Source organism: Rhinopithecus bieti, unplaced genomic scaffold, assembly GCF_001698545.2.
Source record: "Rhinopithecus bieti isolate Rb0 unplaced genomic scaffold, ASM169854v2 scaffold_27898, whole genome shotgun sequence".
Taxonomy (NCBI): Eukaryota; Metazoa; Chordata; class Mammalia; order Primates; family Cercopithecidae; genus Rhinopithecus; species Rhinopithecus bieti.
In genome coordinates this window covers 24,814-49,672 of record NW_016812636.1, presented here as the reverse complement: position 1 = coordinate 49,672, position 24,859 = coordinate 24,814, and the positions used below count along the sequence as shown (strand labels likewise).

The 24,859-nt window shown below is 46.0% G+C and overlaps 1 long non-coding RNA gene across 2 annotated transcripts in view; it reads left to right on the top strand.

Moving 5' to 3' along the window:
- The first annotated feature begins 323 nt into the window (after positions 1-323).
- The window catches only part of LOC108545122 (uncharacterized), a 37,506-nt gene continuing 12,970 nt past the window's right edge, over positions 324-24,859 (top strand). The window contains exons 1-3 of one of the 2 annotated variants that reach the window (XR_001890046.1): positions 324-516; positions 7,394-7,446; positions 18,222-18,299. This is a non-coding gene — a long non-coding RNA (uncharacterized LOC108545122). The remainder of the gene's footprint in view (positions 517-7,393; positions 7,447-18,221; positions 18,300-24,859) is intronic. The other variant, XR_001890047.1, reaches the window with a different exon arrangement.

The following is a 24,859-nucleotide window of genomic DNA, read 5'->3' as shown; positions in this document are numbered from 1 at the left end:
GAGATCTCAGCTCACTGCAATCTCTACCTCCCGAGCTCAAGTGATTCTGTGCCTCAGCCTCCTGGGGAGCTGTGATTACAGGCGCCCATCACGACGCCCCTGCTTATTTTTGTATTTTTCTCACAGACGGGGTTTTGTCATGTTGACCAGGCTGGTTTGGAACTCCTGACCTCAGGTGATCCGCCCGCCTAGGCCTCCCAAAGTACTGCGGTGACGGGCGTAGGCCGCCACACCCAGCCTTCTTTTGCTGCTGGAGGCGAGCTCTCACTGGCGCAGTGCACGCCGGTCTATGACGCGGGCTGTGGCGTCCTGGTGCGCGCGCGTGGGCGCGTGCGTTTCTCCATGTTTTCCCGAGTCGCGGTGCTGCTTCCCCCGCTGGGGCTCTGGTGGATTCGCTGTGAGGAGCTCCTGGGAGGGGGCCGCGCTGACACTTCCATCCGTTGTCATCGGGCGTCATCTAGCGGTCACCGTTTTTGAAGTCTAGGCGGCCCAGGGAAGCTCTGCTGTCCGCGCCGGGTAAGGAACGAGTGTGGCTTCTGTCCGCTCCCCCCGCCCCCACCCGCACCCTCGGAGGCTCGCCCTACCTCTGCCCATCCGTCCCCCCACTCCCTGGTTGCCCAGAAAACCTCTGGAGATCCTGGCTGGGCCAGACTGTTGATCCTTCTGATCAGTTGGTTCCTTTTCTTTCTTCGTGTGTTTGACCCGCGTGGACTTCTACAGACGGCAGCTCCACCCTAGGCCTTTTCGTTAGTGGTGAGTTTTCTGATTCTCCCCAGATGTTGTGCAAGCAGGTAGATGTCAAGCGTGTGTGACTAAATGGCATTTCCTAGCAATAACCCAAAGAGTATGGAGAAAGAAACATGCACTGCACATCTTTCAAGGCAGCAATGGCAGCACTATGAATTTAGGTGTCATTTCTGGAGTTAGCCTGTTTCTTGAGTTGCCGTCCGTGTCCCCTCACCCATCCCAGGCTTGAAAACATTCCAGAGTAAACTACCGTACCTCTGTCCCTTCCACCTCCTCTTTCTGTCCCCCCGCCCCACCCCATCTCGGTTTCTCTCCTTCGACTGGAACAGCTTCCCTCGTTCCCTCTCCCTCACTCCCTAGGGAAATTCAACCACCCTGGCTTGGCCGCCATAGTCACTTTGTACCGTTACCTTATGTTTAATATTTTTCTTTCCCCGGCCACATATTGGTAAAGTTGAAAGTGCCTCATAGCCCTGCCCTGGGCCTTACTATCCTTTAGAGGTTTTTGTTTGTTTTCTTTTTCTTGTTTTATTCTCTTTTACATCTTTCTTTCTCCTTTCATTTCTGTCTTCCAAATTTCATCCTCCAGTTCTTTTTTCTCTTTCTTTCTCTTTCTTCCTTCTCTTTCTTTTCTTTCTCTCTTTCTTTCTCTATCTCTTTCCATGTTTCTCTCTTCCTCCTTCTTTTTTATTTTTCTTTCTTTTCTGTTTGTTTATTTTTTTGAGATGGAGTCTTGCTGTCACCCAGGCTGAAGTGCAGTGGCGCAATCTCGACTCATGGCAACCTTCGCCTCCTGGGTTCAAGAGATCCTTCTGCCTCACTCCCCCACCCCCCGTAGCTATGACTACAGGCACACCACCACGCCTGGTTAATTGTTGTATTTTTAGTAGAGACGGCATTTCATCTCATTGGCCAGGCTGGTCTCTAACATGTGACTGGGTGATCCATCCGCCTCGGCCTCCCACATTGCTGGGATTACAGATGAGAGCCACCAAACTACCAAACTCGGCCTTTATTTATTTATTTATTTGAGACGGAGTCTTGCTCTGTCACCCAGGCTGGAGTGCAGTGGCGCTATCTCGGCTCACTGCAACCTCTGTCTCCTGGATTCACGCCATTCTCCTGCCTCAGCCTCCTGAGTAACTGGGACTACAGGTGCCTGCCACCACACTAGGCTTTAGTTTTATTTATTGAATTTTTTAGAGAGATAGGGTTTCACAATGTTAGCCAGGATGGTCTGGATCTCCTGACCTCGTGATCCGCCCCCCTCGGCCTTCCAAAGTGCTGGAATTAAAAATGTGAGCCACTGTGCCTGGCCATTATTTCTTTTAAAATTATTTTTCCTTTCAGAACTCGACCTCCTTCGTTTCCTTTACATCTTTTTCTTGCAGGAATCTCAGCCTTCATTCGCTCAAGTTTTTGAGACAGAGTCTCCCTCTGTCACCCGGGCTGCAGAGCACTGGCCTGACCACGGCTCACTGCAGCCTCAACCTCCTGAGTCCAAGACATGCTCTTATCTCAGCCTCTCAAGGAGCAGTGACTATAGACGTATGTCATCGTGCCCGTCTTTACTTTTCTTTATTTTTTTTTTCTTTAAGTAGAGACGGTCTCGCTATGTTGCCAGAGCTGGTCTCAAACTCCTGGGCTCACGAGATTCTCCCACCTAACCTCACAAAGTGTTGGGATTGTAGATGTGAGCCACCATTCCCTGCCCTCTTTGTTCTTTTCTCCTCTTTTCTTTTTTATTTATTTCTCTTTCTTCCTTTCTTTCTGTGTTTTTCTTTTTTCTTCTTTCGTTTTCTTTCCTCTCTCTGTTTTTTCTCTCTGTTTTCCTTCATTTCTTTCCTCATTCTTTATCTCTTTCATCTTTCTTTCCTTTCTGTGTCTTTCTCTTTCTTTATATTTCTTTCTCCAGATTTTAAAAATTCTGTTCCTCTCTGTTTCCCATCTCCTTCCTCCCTCCCTCTCTCGCTGCTCCCTTCCCTCCCTCTTTCCCTTCCTCCGTCTGTCTCTTTTCTCCATTCCCTTTTTCCCTAACTCCCTTCCTCTGTCTGTCTTTGAATTCTGGAAGACTCTCCTCATCCTGTATCTCCCTGTGTCCTAACCTACCCGCGAAAAAGTCCTGTTTCTTCTTTCTTCTTCCGAGATGCATCTTCAAACACCCACGCCCCATGGATTTTCTTTTAATTCTGTCGCAGTCTATGCAGAGACACATTTGGGGAGCGTTTCTGTGAAGTCGGGGTGGAGGGGCTGCGTTTTTGGCCTGGAGAAGTCTTGACTCACGGTTTGGGTTTTGCGGCCATCCGGATCCGTTTTGCTGTTTGCGATGGTTGTCGGGCTCCATCTGGCGGCTGCTTTTGTATAGTTTTCTTGGCTTCCAGAGCTCGGGTAGCAGCTGCTGAGGGAAAAACCGTCCCGCTGTGACTTAGGCAGCGCTCCAGAAAGCCTGTGGCCGGCAGCGGGGCTATCCCGGTCTCGCCAGAACTCTGGCGGATTACTTGTGAGTCAGAACTTCAGCATGCAGGGGTTTTGGGGTGGGGAGGCTGTCGCCGCACTTCTCTTCCCGAGGGCTGTGTGGGACTCCCTGGCTGGTCCACCAGCGCGCTGCAGCTCCCGAGGCCGACCCGTGGGGACCTACTGCGCATGGTGCGGGTGGCTGGGGACGCCCTTCCCGGCCCGGTCGCAGGCCCGTGCGAGTCCTGGCCGTCTGAGGCACCTGCCGAATTATTTGCGAAGTCCACGCCGGGAGTCGAGACTGCCCTGCGCGTCCCCGGGTTACCGAGGAGCAGTCGCTGGGTCCGGGCCCAGTCCTTCTGCCCTGATCTTTTTTTCTAAGTCCACGTGCGGTGTCGGAGAGCGGTCCCTGAGCACGCATGTGTCCAAAAGGTGGCACCTGACCGTGTTTCTGTCCCTCGTGTCATCCGGTCGTGTGGGGACCGACCGAAAATGATTCCGAGTCTCGCTCTGGAGACATGGGCCAGGTCTTGTGTTGCACGCGTGGCCAGGAGGGTNGTCCACCAGCGCGCTGCAGCTCCCGAGGCCGACCCGTGGGGACCTACTGCGCATGGTGCGGGTGGCTGGGGACGCCCTTCCCGGCCCGGTCGCAGGCCCGTGCGAGTCCTGGCCGTCTGAGGCACCTGCCGAATTATTTGCGAAGTCCACGCCGGGAGTCGAGACTGCCCTGCGCGTCCCCGGGTTACCGAGGAGCAGTCGCTGGGTCCGGGCCCAGTCCTTCTGCCCTGATCTTTTTTTCTAAGTCCACGTGCGGTGTCGGAGAGCGGTCCCTGAGCACGCATGTGTCCAAAAGGTGGCACCTGACCGTGTTTCTGTCCCTCGTGTCATCCGGTCGTGTGGGGGACCGACCGAAAATGATTCCGAGTCTCGCTCTGGAGACATGGGCCAGGTCTTGTGTTGCACGCGTGGCCAGGAGGGTGTTCTTGGCCCTCTGCTGCTCCTGCATGTCCTGGGGTCGACCAGAGGGCCCTGGGTGTTCCGTGTCTGGCTGCCATGGTGGCTTTTTGGGGGAACAGATGTATAGGTCGCGCGTTTCTGGACCGGTGGCGTGGTTGATGACTCGACACCCTGCCTCCAGGCGAGGTATCTTTCACTCCTAGTCGGCATTTTGGGCCACGAGATTGTTGCTGACACGTTGTCTGGCCATTAGATTGGGTTTCTAGATGCATGTGAAGCTCTGGCAAACCAGTAAACCGGCTAACTGGCCCTGCTCCAGCTTGAGGTGACTGCTGGGACGCCTGTGCCTGCTCTCACAAATCCTAGTGCTGTAACTGTTGGGGGCGCCCCTGGTTTCTGGGCCTTTGACCCCAGTGGGGAAGGTGGCGTGATTTCTCTGACACATGTGTGGCCTGCTGTGGGCACACAGTGTGTGGTGAGAACAACCTCACCCTGTTGGCTCTGTGCTGTGCACATCAGGCGTTTTCTTTCTTGAATTGTCCTTATCAGAAAGTGAGGCTGGCTAGGCTGTTATACTCATCCATCAGTTTCGTCAAGACTGTCCCCTGCACAACCACCGCCCCGCTATGGGGCTTTTCACGATTGATGTGATGACTTCACGCTCTCCTGGACTGGGACTTAGTCCGCGAGGAGCAAGTATGAAAATTCATGGTGAATGGGGACCGTTTTGTTGATCTTTGGGCCCCGCGTCTCTCCTCCATGCTTGTGGGTGGTGTGTTGGGAGGCATGGGGCATGGAATTTGACCTCAAGCCTTGTCCCTGGTGGCTTTGAGGAGATTCATAGGGTCTTCTGACACAGCAGGCACCCTTGGGGGTTGTTGCCTTGGGGGTGGCCACGGCACCTCTCTGTGGTTGTGTGGAACTCCCTACAAAACATTGTACTGCCCTTTCTGCGATGTGTGAATGTTGCCACGTGTTGGCACGGCCTGGGCCTTTGTGGTGATCCAGGAGTTTTCCAGATTGTCCGTCATGTGCCTGAGACAAAACGGTGGTGTGTCATGCCAACGCCAAGTGCCCTCTCCTACAACCGCCAACGTGGGGTTTGAATGCGTCCTGAAGACGTCTATTGCTGGGGCGAGGCAGTTGAGTGAGGGAGGACTCTCCAACTCAAGAGATGCCACATCATTTTGCACGTCCCATGCTCCACTCTGCCAAAAGCATAGATGAGGGAGAGATTGTGGGAAACCGCGGTGTAACATCATAATGTGGGGGCCTTGGGAGAGGCTGTTTGCACCAGAAAGAAACGTGGCTAAAGGAAGAAACTTTTGGGTGTTGAGTGCATGTGTGCAAGGCAACGGCTATGAGAAAGCTCTCATTTTATGCAGGCTTTTGGTCATAAGGCAGACCACTTTCCTCCACAGGCATACATGAGTGACTGTAGAGAGACAACGAAGATTACCCAGCAGGTGGCAAGTACCAAAACTTGGAGAGAAATCCCATGGTAATGCAAGAGGAGAACCAATAGGGTACAGGATACTACAGTGTACGGGATCTGCATTAATATTGCTGTTGATGCCCCCAAGCAAGAGTTCCACAAATTTACAGAAAAAAATCAAAGGAAGCTGAGGGGGTAGTGGCGTCCCACGCTTGAACCCAGGGTGTGTGTTTCACCTACGGGACACCTCAAAGAAGGAAGAATGCCCAGGAGGAAAGATCGCCATAGGTCAAGCTTAAAAAGCGTTGAGGCCGCTCTGGAGGAAAAAACTGGCATGGCTATAGAAGGGGTATGGGTCCCCGCGGATGAAAGGACCTTCTGGGCTCCGGGTCACTGGCATCCCTGGTTCGAACCCACAGTGCGTCTAGGGCCTGCTAGGGGTATCCAAAAGCGGCCAGAAGGCCCTGATGGGAAGTAAGGTTTGAAAGAGGGAAGGAGAGGCACCTGTGGCAGAAAAAAAAAAAAACTGCACCACATTCCTGAGTCCCCCATGGATGAAGATGCCTTCCCATCAGCCCCTATGTGTGGCCTGGAGACTCTGGCATCCCTAGTTCGAACCCAGGTTGCATCTCGGGCCTACTAGGGGTACCCCAAAGTGGGCAGAAGGCCCCTGAGGGGATGGTAAGGTTTGAAGGAGGGGACGTGAGGCACCTGTGGCAGAAAAAAAGAAAAATCCGCGCCGACGAGAAGCATTCCTGGGTCCCCCACAGACGAAAGTGCCTTTCCATCAGCCCCTGAGCGGGCCTCTGGGGACCCTGGCGTCCCTGGTTCGAACGCACGATGAGTCCAGGACCTGCTAGGGGTACCCCAAAGTGGACAGAAGGCCCCTGAGGGGAAGTAAGGTTCTAAAGAGTGGAGCTGAGGCACCTGTTGGGGGGGGGGGGGAATACGCGCCACCGAGAAGCGTTCCTGGGTCCCCCGTGGACGAAAGTGCCTTCCCATCAGCCCGTTCGTGGGGTCCCGGGGACCACTTGGCTCGAACCCACAGTGTGTCTCGGGCCCACTAGGGGTACCCCAAAGCATGAGTTCATGTCCTTTGCAGGGACATGAATGAAGCTGGAAACCATCATCCTCAGCAAACTAACACAGGAACAGGAAACCAAACACCACATATTCTCACTTATAAGTGGAAGTTGAACAATGAGAACACATGGACACAGGGAGGGGAACATAACACACTGGAGCCAGTCAGAGAATAGGGGCCAAGGAGAGGGTGAGCATTAGGACAAAGAGCTAATACATGAGAGGTTTAAAACCTAGATGGGGGGTTGATAGGTGCAGCAGCCGCGCAAAGTGGCTCAGGCCTGTAATCCCAGCACTTTGGGAGGTCAAGGCGGGCGGATCACCTGCTGTCGGGAGTTCCAGGTAGGTGCAGCAAACCACCATGGCACATGTAAACCTACGGAATAAACCTGCAAGTTCTGCACATGTATCCCAGAACTGAAAGTAAAAAAACAAACAAAAAAAAGGCGCTAAGGCTGAGGGGGAGTGGGGATAAAGGCTAGGGGGGCGGGGGGTGGGTCCCAGAACTTTATCCAGTCAGTGGCGCCGGCGTGGGAACCCTCCAATCAGGCGAGCCGTTGGAGAGGAGGGGAGGGCATGGCTTCCAGCCTTTGGCGGGAACTTTGTCTCTTGCTCGCGCGGGAACTTGGGCTCTATCTCATCTCCACTCTTCCACCTTCTCCACCTCGGGAGCTCGGGGCGACTTCCTCACAGCCTCTGTTGCCCTGTGATCTGCAGGTCCTTGGGGGCGCAGAGCTAAGATGCCAGGACCTCCTGGAAGCTGGGAAATGGTGAGTATGCGGGGTTCGGCATCCCAAGAGGGGAGAGCAGGCTGTGAAACCGGCAGGATCGGCCTCCCCAAGGTCAGCTCGAGTCTCGGGCGCAGCTTGTCCCTCAGTCCCCTGTGGCTGCCAGATGGTGGCTGGGCCAGCAGCGGGGCCTCCGCGTCCCGCCCGTGCGGTCAGGTCCGGTCCCTGAGCGGCGTCCCGCTATGCGCCCAAAGCCCGGAGTGCTCCCCAGATCGTCCGGGCGCCAGGTGGGTCACCAGGGCAGAAACCCGAAACGGTGTGTGCGTGGGAGGAGCTGCGGCCCGTGGGGTCCCCAGTCTGTCTTGTGAAAAATTAAGGGGAGTCCGTGTGAAAACGTTAACCAGTTTATTTGAGCAAACAGTGACTGGTGAAACGGAAAGCACCCACCCCACCCGAGGGGCATGAAGGAAATGTTTTTATAAGGCGCATGGGAAAGCAACCCAAGCTAAAAAATTGCCTCTCAGGAGGCAGAGGCGAGTGGATCACCTGAGGTCGGGAGTTTGAGACCAGCCTGACCAACATGGTGAAACCCTGTCTCTACTAAAAGTATGAAATCAGCCGGGTGTGGTGGCGCATGCCTGTAATCCCAGCTACGAGAGGCTGAGGCAGGAGAATCGCTTGAACGCGGAAGGTGGAGGTTGCCGTGAGCCGAGATCATGCCATTGCACTCCAGCCTGGGCAACAAGAGCGAAACTCTATCTCAAAAAAAAAAAAAGGCTAAAATACATGAACTAAATGGTTGTCAACAGCTCCTGCAGCTGTATTACTGTTAACAGTTTTACTATTAGTACTTAGGACTTTAATTATATATAATCTATATGTAGAAATAAGCTTATTTTTTTTCCAATTGGAGTGTTTCTTTTCTTGTATTGCTCAATTATTCTGTCCTGGTTTGTATTACAATTTTGATCGGAAGTGATGAACGCAACTATCATTGTCTTGTTCCTGATCTTAGGAAGAAAGTTTTTAGCCTTACACTATTGCATGTAATGGTAGTTTTGAGTTTTTTATATGTACCTTTTATTAATGTTGAGGAAGTTTTAGTCTCTATCTAGTTTACTAAGTGCTCTTATCATAAAGGTGTTTTGGATTATGTCAAATTTTTCTCTATCAATTGAGATGATCATGTTGTTTTCTAAAATTCCTTCTACTGAGTTGGTATATTGCATTGACTAATTGCAATTGTTAGAGTGAGAAACATTGGAGTTACAGCTTTTAATGTTTAAAACAATTCATCAGTGAAGCCATCTGGTTCTGAACTTTTCTTGTTAGTACGTTTTCGATAACTTATGCAGTCTTCTGCTAGTTATAGGTTGTATTAGACTTAGAGAAATAGAAGCAATAGAGTAAATATCTACATGTACGTCTGTATCTGTGTGTGTGTGTATTCATGTACGTATATATATGTGTGTGTTAATATAGGGGACAGAGCCCTTTAGAGTTGCCATGGCAGTGTCTGTGCAGGGGCCCTTTCTCAGCCATCTCTGGGCTGATTTGGAGAACCCTCTGTTCTTCCACTCACCTCATTTCAATGCTGGCCCTTGTTGGCAGCAGCAAGCTTCTGTCCCTCACGAGATGAAACAGTGTTACCCCATTAACATCCTTTTGCCAATCTCCTGTGTGGAGCTCTGCAAAGACAGTAACTGGCAGCCAGATTTGGAAGCCTCAGAGCTATGACTGGCCATCACTGCTGCTCCTTATACCCTATGCAATTTTATGCTCCCCAGATGAGGCATAGGATTATGTCTACACAGACCTTCAGCCTTGGAAGGCTCCAGATAACAGTCCCAGGACTCAGAACAATCATTAGGGTAGATGGGTACCACAGCAGCACTTGCCTCTCTACTTTGCCAGCCATAACCTGGTGTGTAAACATAATGAGCCACCAGTATTCTAACATCCTAGCAATCTGCTCCTGGCTGAGAATGGGCCAGCCTTATATGACATTCCCCTTCACACACAATTTGACATTAAATATTTATCCTTTTGCATTTGGATTATTTTACATAGTAGAATGTCTTCAAGATTCATCCATATTGTAGCATGCATTAGCATTGAATTTTTTTTTTTTTTTTTTTTTTTTTTTTGAGATGGAGCCTCTCTTTGTCACCCAGGCTGGAGTGCACAGCAATGCAATCATGACTCACTGCTGCCTCAAACTCCCCAGGCTCAAGTGATCCTTCTGAAGCAGATGGACCTCCCCTGTGGCTGGAACTACAGGCACTCACCATTAAGGCCAGCACATTTTTGTACATTTGTAGAGATGGCATTTTGCTATGTTGCTCAGGCTGGGCTCAAAGTTCCAGTCTCAAGAAATCCTCTCATCTTTGCCTCCTAAGTTCTGAGATTATAAGCATGAGCCATCATGCCCATCAGCATTGGATTCATTTTTAGGCTAAATAATATTCCTTTTTGTGTCCATACCACATTTTCTTTATTTATCTCTTAGAAGATATCTGGATTTGTTTTTACATTTTGTACTGTAAATGATGCTACTATAAAATTGGTGGGAAAGTATCAGTGCATAAGTGAATAAAATTTTAAAACCTACAGTTCTTAGATTGAATAACAGAGGCCAGAAATGGTGGCTCCCACCTGTAATCCCAAAACTTTGGGAGGCCGAGGCAGGCAAATCACTTAAGCTCAGGAGTTCGAGACCAGCCTGGGCAACATGGCGAAACCCCGTCTCTACTAAAAATTTAAAAATTAGCTAGACATGGTCTCCATCCTTGTAGTCCCAGCTATTTGGGAAACTGAGGGATGAGAATCACTTACGCCCCAGAGGCAGAGGTTGCAGCTTAAGTCCTTGCATTTAATTATTTTGGGTACACCTGTAGTGGAAACATATGGAGGTGTTCCACCTGTTGCTGAAACGTGGTAATTCTATGTAGAACTTTCTGATGAACTGCCAAATTATTTGTCATAGTCGATAAACCATTTTATATTCTCACCAGCCATGCACCAGGGTTCCTCTTCCCCCACATCCTAGGCAGTACTTGTTCTTTTTCATTTTTTGTTATTTTGGTTTTTATATAGCCGCCCTAATAGATTTAACTGGGTATCTCATTGTGGTTTTGATGTGCATGTCCCTCATGACTGGTGATGCTGAGCATTTTTCTGTAAACTTATTGACCCAATATAGATTCAAGTCTTCTTCCTTTTTATAAATGCTGCTGCTGTTTTGTTCTGTTGTTGAGTCTTAGAAGTTCTTTATATATTCTGCTTATTATATTATACCTTATGTACCTAGTCAGATACATGATTTGCAGATCTTTTCTCCCATTTGCTGGTTGTCTTTTCACTCTGTCGTTCATGCTTTTTGTAAAAAATTTTAGTAGAGGTGCTTTTTTTTTAAATCAAAAAACAACTGAGTGTGTTTCATATCAAAAAAACAAAAGTTTCATATTTTAATCAAGTCCAATTTATCTGTTTTTTATTTTGTGGCCTATGCTTTTGGTGTAACAGTCAAGAAACCATCACCAAATTTAATGTTACAAGATTTTGCATATGCTTTTCCTAAGAGTTTTAAAAGTTTAACTTTTAAAACTTTTATATTAGGTTTGGGGTTACATGTGAAGGTTTGTTACAAGGTAAACATATGTTGCAGGGGTTCACTGTACAGGTTATTTTATCACCCAGATATTAAGCCCAGTACCCAATAGCTATCTTTTTTCTTCCCTCCCTCCTCCCACCCTCTAACTTCAAATGGACCTGAATGTCTGTTGTTTTCCTCTTTGGGTTCCTAAGTTCTTATTTAGTTCCTGCTTACAACTGAGAACATGTGGTATTTGGTTTTCTGTTCCTGTGTTAGTTTGCTAAGGATAATAGCCTCCAGCTACATCCATGTTGCCAAAAAAGACATAATCTCTTTATTTTATAGTATTCTGTAATGTATATGTGGCACACTTTCTTTATCTAATCTGTTACTGATCATTTTTAGGTTGATTCCACGTCTGCTATTGTGAATAGGGCTGCAATGAACATTTGAATGTGTGTGTCTTTATGGGAGAATAATTTCTATTTCTCTGGGAATATAAGCAGTAATGGGATTGCAAGCAGACCTATTGAATGGTAGTTCTGCTGTTAGCTCTTTGAGGAATTGCCAAACTGCTTTCCATAATGGTTGGACTAATTTACACTCCCACCAACAGTGTATAAGTTCCCATTTCTCTACAACCTCGTCAGCATTTATTGTTTGACTCTTTAACTGTAGCCATTGTGACTAGTGTGAGATGGCATCTCATCATGGTTTCTTTCTTTTTTGAGATGGAGTCTCACTCTGTCGCCAGGCTGGAGTGCAGTGGCACGATCTCAGCTCACTGCAACCTCTGCCTCCTAGGTTCAAGTGAATCTCTTGCCTCAGCCTCCTGAGCAGCTGGGACTACCGGTGCACACTACACCGGTACTGCACCCAGCTAATTTTTTATTTTTTGTAGAGACAGGGAGTCACCACGTTGGCCAAGATGGTCTCGATCTCTTGACCTCGTGATCTGCCTGCCTTAGCCTTCCAAAGTGCTAGGATTACAGGCGTGAGTCACCGCACCTGACCATCTCATTGTGGTTTTAATTTTCATTTCTCTAACGACCAGTGATGCTGCGGTTTTTTAAATACACTTGTTGGCCATATGAATGTCTTCTTTTGAAAAGTGTCTGTTCATGTCCTTTGTCCACTTTTTAAAATATTTTATTTTATTTTATTTTATTTTATTTTTTGAGAGGGAGTCTCACTCTGTCACCCAGGCTGGAGTGCAATGGCGCGATCTCTGCTCACTGCAACCTCCGCCTCCCGGGTTCCGGCTATTCTCCTGCCTCAGCCCCCGGAGTAAGTGGGATTATAGACATACGCCACCACACCCAGCTAATTGTATTTTTAGTAGAGACGGGATTTCGCCATTTTGGCCAGACTCGTCCCAGGGGAACTGCCCTTCTCGGCCTCCCAAAGTGCTGGGATTACAGGTATGAGCCACCGCTCCCGACCGGAGAACAATGTTTTTTAAATGATTTTTTTGAGTCATGAACTCCTTTGAGAATGTCATAAAAGTTAGGGGCTCTCTCTCCAGTAAAATGCACACACACATACAGAATGTTCCCAGAGCCTGTGAAGCCCCGGCATTGCATCCCTGGCTAAGAATCCCTTGTCTATATAATATATTCTACTTATAGTGCTATCCGTCACACAGCAAGTTGTCCTGTCATGATCTGATGTTGAAATGCACATTTGGAATCTTGCAATCAGATAACCTCAAGTGTTTGGTCAAGAAACACAGATTCCTCCCATAGCAATGTGGCAAAAAACTTTGCATGGTTCCAGGGCCTCCTTCTGGACTGTCTATGATTCCTCCATACTCTTGAACACATACACAACAATCTGAGATACGAAAGGCACAGAAGCTGGTCTTAATCTGAGCAAATCAACAGCTTTTAGAAGCTGCAGGGAAATGAAGGATCAGAGAAAGTGAAAATTGTCCCTAACAATAGCTCAGAAAATAGGGCTGATTAGGCAAACTATGCATCCCTGGGTTTCAGTGGATCCCAGACGTTATGGATCACCAATCACTGTTACCAACCTCCCACGAGCATCCTGCTCACCTGTTTGGCAGTGAAACTCAATAGAAGAGTCAGGCAGACCTGGATTTAAATGCTGGCTTTCTTTGCCATATAAATTTGTGGAGGCTGCTTAGCTTCTCTGAACCTTGGTCACCTCATCGGTAAAATGGGAATAACAAGAGAATCTACCTCACAGGATTATTGTGAACATTAAATGAAATAAGACATATAAAGCACTCAGCACCCTACTCAGCAAGTGGGAAGTACTCAGTAATATGGCTGTTACCGTGGACAGCAGCAGAGGGCAGTAACAGCGTAACTCCAGAGTTAGGAAAACTTGATTCCAGGCCAAACATGGTGACTCACACCTGTAATCCCAGCACTTTGGGAGGTCAAGGCGGGCGGCGGATCACTTCCACCCAGGAGTGAAACCCTGGACAACATAGTGAAACCCTGTCTATACAAAAAGCACAGAAATTAGCCAGGTGTGGTGGTGCATGCCTGTGGTCCCAGCTACTCAGGAGGCTGAGGTGGGAGGATCGCTTTAGCCCAGGACGTTGAAGCTAAAGTGAGCTATGATTGCACCACTGTGCTGCAGCCTGGGTGATATGGCAAGGTCCTGTCTCCAAAACAAATAATAAACAAAAACCCTTGATTCTAGATTTTGACTTCAATTACTTGCCGGTTTAACTTTGTGCAGGTTACTGAACTCCCCCATTTTTAGTTTCCTCAACTGAAGCACAGGGTTAACCCCTTCTTCAAAGTGTAGTTCAGCTGGGCACTGTGGCTCTTGCCTGTAATCCCAGCACTTTGGGAGGTCGAGGTTGGTGGATCACTTGAGGTCAGGAGTTCAAGACCAGCCTGGCCAACATGGTGAAGCCCTGTCTCTATTAAAAATACAAAAATGAGCCAGGTGTTGTGGCACACACCTGTAGTCCCAGTTACTTAGCATGCTGAAGCAGTAGAATTGTTTGAACCTGGGAGGCAGAGGTTGCAGCGAGCTGAGATTGCACAACTGCACTACTGCCTGGGTGACAGAGTGAGACTCCACCTCAAAAAACAACCCTCCCAAAACAAAAACAAAAACAACAAAGTGAAGTTCAATGAGCTAATAATGCATGTACTGCATGTGCTTAGACATGTCTGCCTCATATTAAACACTCAGTAAACAGTGGCAATAAAGGTGATGATGGTACTAATAATAGTTAATACTTACAAAGCTCTTACTAAATGCCAGGAACTGTTCTAAGCACTTTTCATGTATTATTTTTTATTTAGTTGTTACAACTAATAAGGTAAGTCCAATTATTATCTTTAGATGAGGCCTGCGCAACTCAAATAAATTGTGCTAGATCACAGAGCTGGTAAAGATTTTCTTTTCTTTTTTTTTTTTGAGGCAGAGTCTTGCTCTGTTGTCCAGGCTGGAGTGCTGTGGCATGATCACAGCTCATCACAACCTCAACCTCCTGGAATCAAGTTATCCTTCTGCCTCAGCCTTCTCAGTAGCTGGACTACAGGTGTGTGCCACCATGCCCATCTAATTTTTAAATTTTTTGTAGAGATAGTGTCTCGCTATGTTGCTCAGACTGGTCTCAAACTTCTGAGCTTGAGCGATCCTCCTGCCTTGGCCTCCCAAAGTGCTGGGATTACAAATGTGAGCCAACATGCCTGACAGAATATTAACCTAGATAGAGCTTGAGACCATGCCCTAAACCACTGTTTTCCTGAGAGTAATGTGTCAAAATCAGCCCTGTACATCAGAGATTGAAGATCACTTCACAAAGGTTTGAGACACTTCCCATTTCTGGGTGGAGCTCCCCTCACTGCCCCATCAGTTTTCATGGCTTGCAGGGACACCACTGTCCCAGAACAAGTGCACTGCTAGGGCCACATGCTATTCTAAGAGAACAAAGACAGCCTTTTGCAAATCCTTCTAGATATGCCATTAGACTCAGTCGGCCAATGGCCACTGACTGCTCTAGTATGAGAGAGACATCCCTTCTGCCTGACCACACCAAGAGAAAGCATTCAGGGTTTACCTGATGATTTCATTAAGGGAACATCCTGAGGTAGAAGAATATCCCCAGCATGCTTGTTTTGCAACTTCCCTGCTCAGGCAGGCTCCAGTGACAATGGTGTGATTAGGGATCCCAGACTGATTGCAGACTCAGGTCCTCCTGCTGTCCTCCAAAAGTCTCAAGGCTCCCATTGTCACGGCTCACAGGAAGCCAAGAAGAGCACCATGGACAGGTGGCAGACATCCCAACATCGTGAAAATGATGGGCAATTGAACATAGCTAGGTTACATTAATCACTCAGGGTCACAGAACCAGAAAAGGAGAGAGGGAAGAAATCAGTCCAGCCTTTCTGGTCAGTTGGCACAGGTGCAGTGGCATAAAATGGCTTTATATGGGGGATTTAGCTCACATAATCTCTATCAGAGCACCCCCTCCTTGCAAATTGCCCCAAATATACATACAACCTAAATTCAAGGCTAGCCCCAGCCTCCCCTCTGTTGAGATTGCTGCCCTGATCTCCTCCTTTATAGAAATGCTGGCAACACCATGACTGCTCAGCCACCTATGATTTAGGGGGAACATAGAGGCTTGCATTTGCACTGCTGGGTTCAGAGGCAGGCAGCCCTGAAGCCCAGGGACAGTCTCCTAGATGTAACTATCTGCAGGGATTAACTGGTCATTATCATCTCTGGAATGTGTGTTCTGCAGACCCTGCTTTCTGTTTGTTCCCTGCATCTGGCCCTGCCCAGAGGTTTGATTTCAGCATCTATAAATTTGGAGGGAGCTGTCCATCTTGGAAAAGATTCTGGAATGGAGACCTGAAAGTGAGGAGGAAACATGTTTTCCAGGAACCAAATACAAATATGTTCAAATACAAATCATTCCTGACCATTCCCTAGGCTTCTCTGAGTGGGTTACAATACTACAGGCTCAAGGAGCTTCAGGAGATGTGCACCATCAGGTTTCAGTGAGCAGAATCTGTAGGGAATTGCCACATGGCCTCTGACCTTGTGTATGATCTAGGTGGAGATACATATTTTTCTCACAAGATGACAGACAGCATGAAGCTAGGAGGCAGATACACTTGGGATAACAGAACCAGGAATCCAAAAGATAGTGTAAAATAAGGGTAAAATGTGACTAAAAGATGAAATTTATGAATAGCAGGAACAGATCTGGTCTTGCACCTTGGTCAACAACATAATAAACACAATCGGCCAAAGGACCCTGCTCAGGTTGAGATTCTTGTCACTGTTACCCTCAGCACAAAACATAATCTTGTGAGGTCCCACTTCCTCACTTGTAAAACTGGGATAGTAATAGCCCCTACATTATGAAGTTGTTATGAAAACTGAATCAGTTAATGTAGGCAAAGTGCTTACTTTACGTGGTGACGATGATGATAATGGTGATGGTGGTGATGATAGTGGTTATGTTGATGATGGTGATGGTATGATGATGTGGTGGTGACAGTGATGGTGATGATAGTGATTGTGATGATGTTGATGATAGCGTTGGTGATGGTGATAGTGGTAGTGATGGTGATGTGATGATGGTGATGGAGATGATCGTGGTGATGATAGTGATGGTGATGATGGTGATGGTGATAATGGTAGTGATAGTGATGGTGATGGTGACGATAGTAGTGATGGTGATGGTGATGATGGGGGTGGTGATGGTGATGTGATGATGATGATAGTGATGATGGTGATGATAGCGATGGTGATGGTGATGATGGTAGTGATAGTGATGGTGATGGTGATGATAGTGATAGTGATAATGACGGTGATGATAGCGATGATGATAGTGATGATGGTAGTGATAGTGATGGTGATGATAGTGATGGTGATGATGGTGATGCTGATGATGATGTTGGTGGTAATGGTGATGTGATGATGGTGATGGTGATGATGATAGTGGTGATAGTGATGGTGATGGATGATGCTGATGCTGATGGTGATAGATAACACATGGTGCCAATCATAGGACTTCCCACTAGGCTGTCTCATTCCAGAGCCTATGTTCTTAACCATCTTGCTATACTAACCCTCATAAGTGTTGAGTATAATTATTATAATTATTACTGACTAGAAAGAAATGTGGCTGATCCACAGCATGTGTAAAAATGACTATAAGGATGATGGCTGACAGCAAGTTCAACACGAGTTACATAAAGGCTATCTGTAATGAGGTGGTGACAGTCCCAAGCTACTTTTTGCAGCATGGGTATCACAAGGGGAGAGGCCTAAAGATGCAGAGCAAGATCAGAAGGAAATGACTAGGACTGGGTGCGGTGGCTCACGCCTGTGATCCCAGCACTTTGGGAGGCTGAGGCAGGTGGATCGCCTGAAGTCAGAAGTTCGAGACCAGCCTGGTCAACATGGTGAATCCCCATCTCTACCCAAAATACAAAAATTAGCTGGGAATGGTGGCAGGCACCTGTAATCCCAGCTACTTGGGAAGGCTAAGGCAGGGGAATTGCTTGAACCTGGGAGGTTCAGTGAGCCAAGATCACGCCATTGCACTCCAGCCTGGGTGACAAGAGTGAAACTCCATGTCAAAAAAATAATAATGATAATAATAAATAAAATAAAAAAGAAGGAAATGAGCAGAATGACCAAACCATAGTGTAAGAAGAATAGCCAAGACCAGGTATGGTGGCTCATGCCTGTAATCTCAGCACTTTGAGAGCCTGAGGTAGGAGGATCACTTAAGCCCAGGAGTTTGAGACTAGCCTGGCAACATTGTGAGACCCTGTCTCTAAAAAATAAAAATAAAAAATAATAGCCAGAGGACCTGGCATGTTTTGCCTGAAGAAAATACTTAGGGGACATGCCAGCCCCTTTCTAAGGCCTTAAGCCTGCTACATAGAATCCAAGGCCTAGAAGTAGGCCAGGTGAAGGTGAGCCCTAATAGACAGATCTCAGCTCAAAACAGTAAGGCCTTTCTGATGTGTTAACCCAAGATGAACAGGAAGCATCCTGTCCTGGAAGCATCTGAGTGCTGGCAGAATCCAGAAGTCTGGGACTAAAACACTGGATAGAGGAGTAGCTCTTTTACAGGCTCTAAATAGTTCCTGTAAGTGTGGAACTAGGATCATCTGATGACCACATGCATCACCCGGGGGCTTGTTAGACACATAGATCCAGAGGCTCCATCCCAGCCACTGAGTCTGAATCTGCATTTTCACAGGTTGCACAGCTGATCTGTGTGAACGTGAATGCTGACCAGCACTGATGTGGAGATCATCTGAGGAAGACCCAGGTTCAGGTGGGCTGCTGCTCTGAAAGGCAAGAGTGGGGAGAAATGCTGAGGCAAGGAAGAGCACGTGGTGCTGGAGTCTAGTCTCCATAGGGACGGTCCAGCTGTGCTTCTAGCCCAGCTGCTCTAATTATGTCTGTTTTTTAATCTAGTCGGGCTCAGAAGAGTCAATCAAATTTGCATAAGGAGGCCTGAGGTAACGGGGTTCATGAGCACAGGTACTCGTCTGACACCTCATTAAGCCATCTTGGTAAATCACCTCTAGAATGCCTGTTGTTATTTTAGGAAACAACATAAAGAGGACGATAATTACAAGAAACACCCTGAGTGGGAATTTCCACTTCCTTGCAGTGTTTGGCAAGTAAACATGTTGCAGGTGTTTTGCCCTTTCCTCTCCTGGTGCTTTGGGTTTGCAGCTTTATTCTATTGCTGGATTTTTGTCTTCTGTTTCTTGTTTTTGTTTTTTTGTTTGTTTGTTTTTTTCTCCTTTCCACTGAGCATTTTCTGATTTTACTTTGACTTGCAGTGGGGAAGGGTATTGCTTCAGAATGTTACATGACATCCAAAGCCTAAGATGGTAAACAAAGCTGCCGGTCGTTTACAGCTGAAAAGGCAATCTTACACTTCATGGTTAGGACCATGAAAGGCATTTTCTTGGTGGGGTATTTTTCATCTTAGATCTCCATCGGGATGTCATCCAGGGATTTGCTGTCCAGTAGAAATTTCACCTTTCAGTTATCCACTGTCTGTCTGCAACCTCCTAGCCTTGCTGCTCTCCTGCACAGGCGCAAGGGCATTCCTACTAAACCTGCTCCCCTCCTGGGACTGCCAGGGCCATATTCCCCTGGTTTTCAGGGACCCTTGCCATCCTTGCCATGCATCTTCCCCATCCCTCACAACCCTCATTGCCTACCTGCTAGGCCCACTGTCTAGGACCTGAGCCCCTTAGTAATATTACTTGATCTGCCTTACACCCTGTCCTCCTGCTCCTCCTCTTTGAGAAAACCCCAATTTTGGGTCATCCCACCATCTGCCTTCTCTGCTCCTGACTCCACCCTGCCTAGAGCTGGAGAAAGTCCACAGAAACACTCACTGAGGCCACCACAGTTTCATGCTCTCAAGCCTCCCTAGATTCTTGTACTCTCTGACAACCATTTTAGTTGTTCTAAATCAGCTCCTCTCAAAAAAAAAAAAAAAAAAAAAAAACCTGTTATTTGTCCCCACATCCCTTTGTCACAGCTAGCTGACAGCTCTTTCAATACCAATCCTTTTGTTAACTCACCGAGGCAGCTTTTAGGATGCTGGGACAGATTCCATGGCCCTATGCTAAAGCAAATGAATTTGAATCTCTCAGGTGGGACCCAGGGACCTTTTTTATTTACTTTATTTTTTTTTTAGAGAAAGTGTCTTGTCCTGTCACACAGGGTGGAGTGCAGTGGCGTGATCCTAGATCACTGCAGCCCCTAACTCTCTGGGCTCAAGAGATCCTCCTGCCTCAGCCTCCTGAGCAGCTGGTACTACAGGTGCAAGCCACCATTCCCAGCTATTTTATTTTATGTTTGAAACAGTGTCTCGCTCTGTTTCTGCATTAAACCTTGAATACTATGTGGGAGGGACCTGTCATACAATAAACAGCTCTGGGGTGAACACGTTTCATAAGGTCCAATGTCATGAGTTTAACTTTTTTACTGTTATCCAAGTACTTTCTTACCTGTAGGCTTTTCTTTTTTGTTGTTTTTGTTTTTTAGACAGGGTCTTGCCTTGTCACGCAGGCTGAGTGCAGTTGCACAATCATAGCTCAACGCAGCCTTGAACTCCTGGGTTCAAGCAATTGTCCGCCTCAGTCTCATAAGTGGGTGGCACTACAGGTGAATGCCACTGGACCCAGTTAATGCTTTTAGTTTTTAAATTTTTTCATAGTAGAAATGGCGTCTCTCTATATTTCTCAGGTTCTTGAACTCCTGGACTCAATCAATCCTCCTGCCTTGGCCTCTCAAAGTTCTGGGATTTAAAGCATGAACCACTGTTATCAGCCTCAGAAAAACTTTTTGTTTTTTAATACTTTAAGTTCTAGGGTACATGTGCACAACGTGCAGGTTTGTTACATATGTATACATGTGCCATGTTGGTGTGCTGCACCCATTAACTTGTCATTTACATTAGGTATATCTCCTAATGTCATCCTTTCCCCCCCCCCACAATAGGACCCGTTATGTAATGTTCCCCTTCCTGTGTCCAAGTGATCTCATTGTTCAATTCCCACCTATGAGTGAGAACATGCGGTGTTTGGTTGTCTGTTCTTGCGATAGTTTGCTGAGAATGATGGTTTCCAGCTGCATCCATGTCCCTACAAAGGACACGAACTCATCCTTTTTAATGGCTGCATAGTATTCCATGGTGTATATGTGCCACATTTTCTTAATCTAGTCTGTCACTGATGGACATTTGGGTTCATTCCAAGTCTTTGCTATTGTGAATAGTGCCAAAATTAACCTTCGTGGGCATGTGTCTTTATAACAGCATGATTTATAATCCTTTGGGTATATCCCCAGTAATGGGACGGCTGGGTCAAATGGTATTTCTAGTTCTAGATCCTTGAGGAATCGCCACACTGTTTTCCATAATGGTTGAACTAGTTTACAATCCCACCAACAGTGTAAAAGTGTTCCTATTTCTCCACATCCTCTCCAGCACCTGTTGTTTCCTGACTTTTTAATGATTGCCATTCTAACTGGTGTGAGATGGTATCTCATTGTGGTTTTGATTTGCATTTCTCTGATGGCCAGTGATGATGAGCATTTTTTCATGTGTCTGTTGGCTGTATGAATGTCTTCTTTTGAGAAATGTCTGTTCATATCCTTTGCCCACTTTTTGATGGGGTTGTTTGTTTTTTTCTTGTAAATTTGTTTGAGTTCTTTGTAGGTTCTGGATATTAGCCCTTTGTCAGATGAGTAGATTGCAAAAATTTTCTCCCATTCTGTAGGTTGCCTGTTCACTCTGATGGTAGTTTCTTTTGCTGTGCAGAAGCTCTTTAGTTTAATTAGATCCCATTTGTCAATTTTGGCTTTTGCTGCCGTTGCTTTTGGTGTTTTAGACATGAAGTCCTTGCCCATGCCTATGTCCTGAATGGTACTACCTAGATTTTCTTCTAGGGTTTTTATGGTATTAGGTCTAACATTTAAGTCTCTAATCCATCTTGAATTAATCTTCATATAAGGAGTAAGGAAAGGATCCAGTTTCAGCTTTCTACTTATGGCTAGCCAATTTTCCCAGCACCATTTATTAAATAGGGAATCCTTTCCCCATTTCTTGTTTTTCTCAGGTTTGTCAAAGATCAGATGGCTGTAGATGTGTGGTATTATTTCTGAGGACTCTGTTCTGTTCCACTGGTCTATATCTCTGTTTTGGTACTAGTACCATGCTGTTTTGGTTACTGTAGCCTTGTAGTATAGTTTAAAGTCAGGTAGCGTGATGCCTCCAGCTTTGTTCTTTTGGCTTAGCATTGTCTTGGCCATGTGGGGTCTTTTTTGGTTCCATATGAACTTTAAAGCAGTTTTTTCCAATTCTGTGAAGAAAGTCATTGGTAGCTTAATGGGGATGGCACTGAATCTACAAATTACCTTGGACAGTATGGCCATTTTCACACTTTTTTTTTTGTTAGCTGGGCATTGTGGGACATGCCTGTGATCCCAGATACTCAGGAGGCTGAGATGAGATGACTGCTTGAGCCCAGGAGGCCAAGGCTGCAGTAAGCTATAATTGTACCACTGCACTCCAGCCTGGATAACACAGTGAGACCCTGTCTCTAAAAAAATAAAATAATAAATAAAATAATAAAAAGAGAATACATAGTAGGGAAACCATAGACTATCATTTTTTTGAAAGAGGAAAATGATTAAAAAAAAAGAAAGAAAGAAAAAAGAAAGAAAGAAAGAAGGAAAGAAAAAACCTTGTGGGCCAAGGTGATGCAGCCAGCTCACACAGAATTTTTACATAAAATTTATTTAATTTTATTTACTTACTTATTTATTTATTTATTTATTTATTTATTTATTGGGACAGAGTTTCTCTTTGTCTCCCAGGCTGGAGTGCAGTGGCATGATCTCAGCTCACGGCAACCTCCTCTGCCTCCAGGGTTCAAGCAATTCTCGTGTCTCAACCTCCTGAATAACTGGAACTACAGGCATGTGCTACCATACCCAGCTGATTATTTTGTATTTTAATAGAGACAGTGTTTCACCATGTTGCCCAGGCTGGTCTTGAATTCCTGAGCTCAGGCTTTCCACCCATCTCAGCCTCCCAAAGTGCTGGGATTACAGGCATGAGCCACTGCACCCTCCCTTGGATTTTACATAGAATTTAAAGAGCTCATGATCCCCTTGAAGTTCTTTCATCATCTTCCCATACATACAGGAAGCCTAGTTAAGAACATCTGGGTTAGGGGTTCTGTGTGGTCTCTGAATCAGGGTGTAAGAAATGGACAGGACCTCAGAGTTGAATGAAAATAATCCTCATCAAGTCAGATTTTACAGATTCAGTCAATGAGGCCCAGAGAGTTTTCATGGCTGACTCATAGCATAGCTGGTGGTGACCTATATCTAGGTTTTCTGAATCCCAGTTGTCACACAGTGTTCTGTTAATATACTATGTTTAAAAGAAATGTGAAGAAGGAGAGATGGCTGTGGAGAGACTGGCTAGGGGCAAAAAATGCAATAGTTATTCCTAGGATGTATGGGTTGACTATTAGTCGCCTTCTTTTTTTGTGTACAGCATAGATTAGTTTTATAGCTTTGACCCAAAGAGACCAAGCCTGAAGCTCCCTTGTAGCTAATTACTTTGGATCTGTGACTAAATCCTGATGGATTATCTGAGCAAGATCTGTGGAAAGGCAGACAGTGGGGCCTGGGGACATCATGAGTTCTAAATGGCTGATGTCATTACAAAAACCATAAGCAAGAAAGAATCTACTTTTTCCAGGAAGTGGGGGGAAAGGTTTCTAAGGAGAAAGTATGAGTCTTGAAGAAGGAAGGTAGGGGTTATGTAGCAAAGAAGAGGTTGTTGGGTGGTCCCTGTAGGCTGGGGGTGTGACAGGGGTGCACAGCAGGCTGGGGTATGAGTGAGGCAAGCTCAGAGATCATTTTGTTTTGTTTTTTGACCAATGAAATGTTTAATTTTTTTAGTTTTAAAATTTTAAAATTTTAATTTTTTGATCGGTGCAATGAGGGACGCTTTTGGGGATGTCTGGGAGCCATCTAAAAGGTTTATTAAGCTGGAGATTATCAAAGTAAGATTTTCATTTTAGATAGATGCTTTTACATGGAAGATAGATCTAAGATATTTTATTCAGTTAAGTGTTAGAGGACAGTTGTCCAGATTATGAATCATTCATTCATTGATCCAACTTTACAAAGCTCATAGTGTAAGCCAAGCACTGATCTAGACAAGAAAAGATGGTCTAAAGCAGCACAGTGACAATGGAGATGGAGTTATATAACCAGCAATACATACTGAGGAGACAGATTTGAGAAATACTTAGGAGTTAAAAATCAGTAGGACTTGATGACTAATGAGGGCAGTGTGGAGTGGAATTAAAATAATAAGGATATTGACAAATGCTTGAAACAAGTATGTCCAATATTTTAGAATTATACAATAAATTTAAAGGAATTTTCTGTCAGGAGTCCCAGAAAGATTAAAACCCAAATGCTAATACATAAAGATCAAAACAGCCTTCATTTGCAACACCTTTGAATAAGGAGACTACTTTGGACTTTGTTATTTTATTTCTCCAAGGCAGAGATACAGACCTGCCCAAGGTAGGTAATTATATCATCTACCAAATTGTAAGTTTAACTGAGAGAGGTTGAAATAAAAAGTACAAAAGTCTTCCTGGGCCTCTCTCTCAACAGCCTCATGGTAAGCCATCCCTACCAGAATTCTAATTTTGTCAAAATCGGGTTGCTCTCATGTAATTTTAAAATAAGCTTTTAAAAACTGAGAGCAGCAAGAACATCAAGTGAGCACAAATGGGCTGGGGGGTAGAGTGAATTGGGTAAAGTTTATAAGAATAAAAAAGAGATTCAACTTCTTCCTGGTTTAGTCTTGGGAGAGTGTAAGTGTCCAGGAAATTATCCATTTCTTCTAGATTTTCTAGTTGATTTGCGTAGAGGTATTTATAGTATTCTCTGATGGTGGTTTGTATTTCTGTGGGGTCGGTGGTGATATCCCCTTTATCATTTTTTATTGCATCTATTTGATCCCTCTCTCTTTTCTTCTTTATTAGTCTTGCTAGCGGTCTGTCAATTTTGTTGATCTTTTCAAAAAACCAACTCCTGGATTCATTGATTTTTTGGAGGGTTTTTTTGTGTCTCTATCTCCTTCAGTTCTGCTCTGATCTTAGTTATTTCTTGCCTTCTGCTAGCTTTTGAATGTGTTTGCTCTTGCCTCTCTAGTTCTTTTAATTGTGATGTTAGAGTGTCAATTTTAGATCTTTCCTGCTTTCTCTTGTGGGCATTTAGTGCTATAAATTTCCCTCTACACACTGCTTTAAATGTGTCCCAGAGATTCTG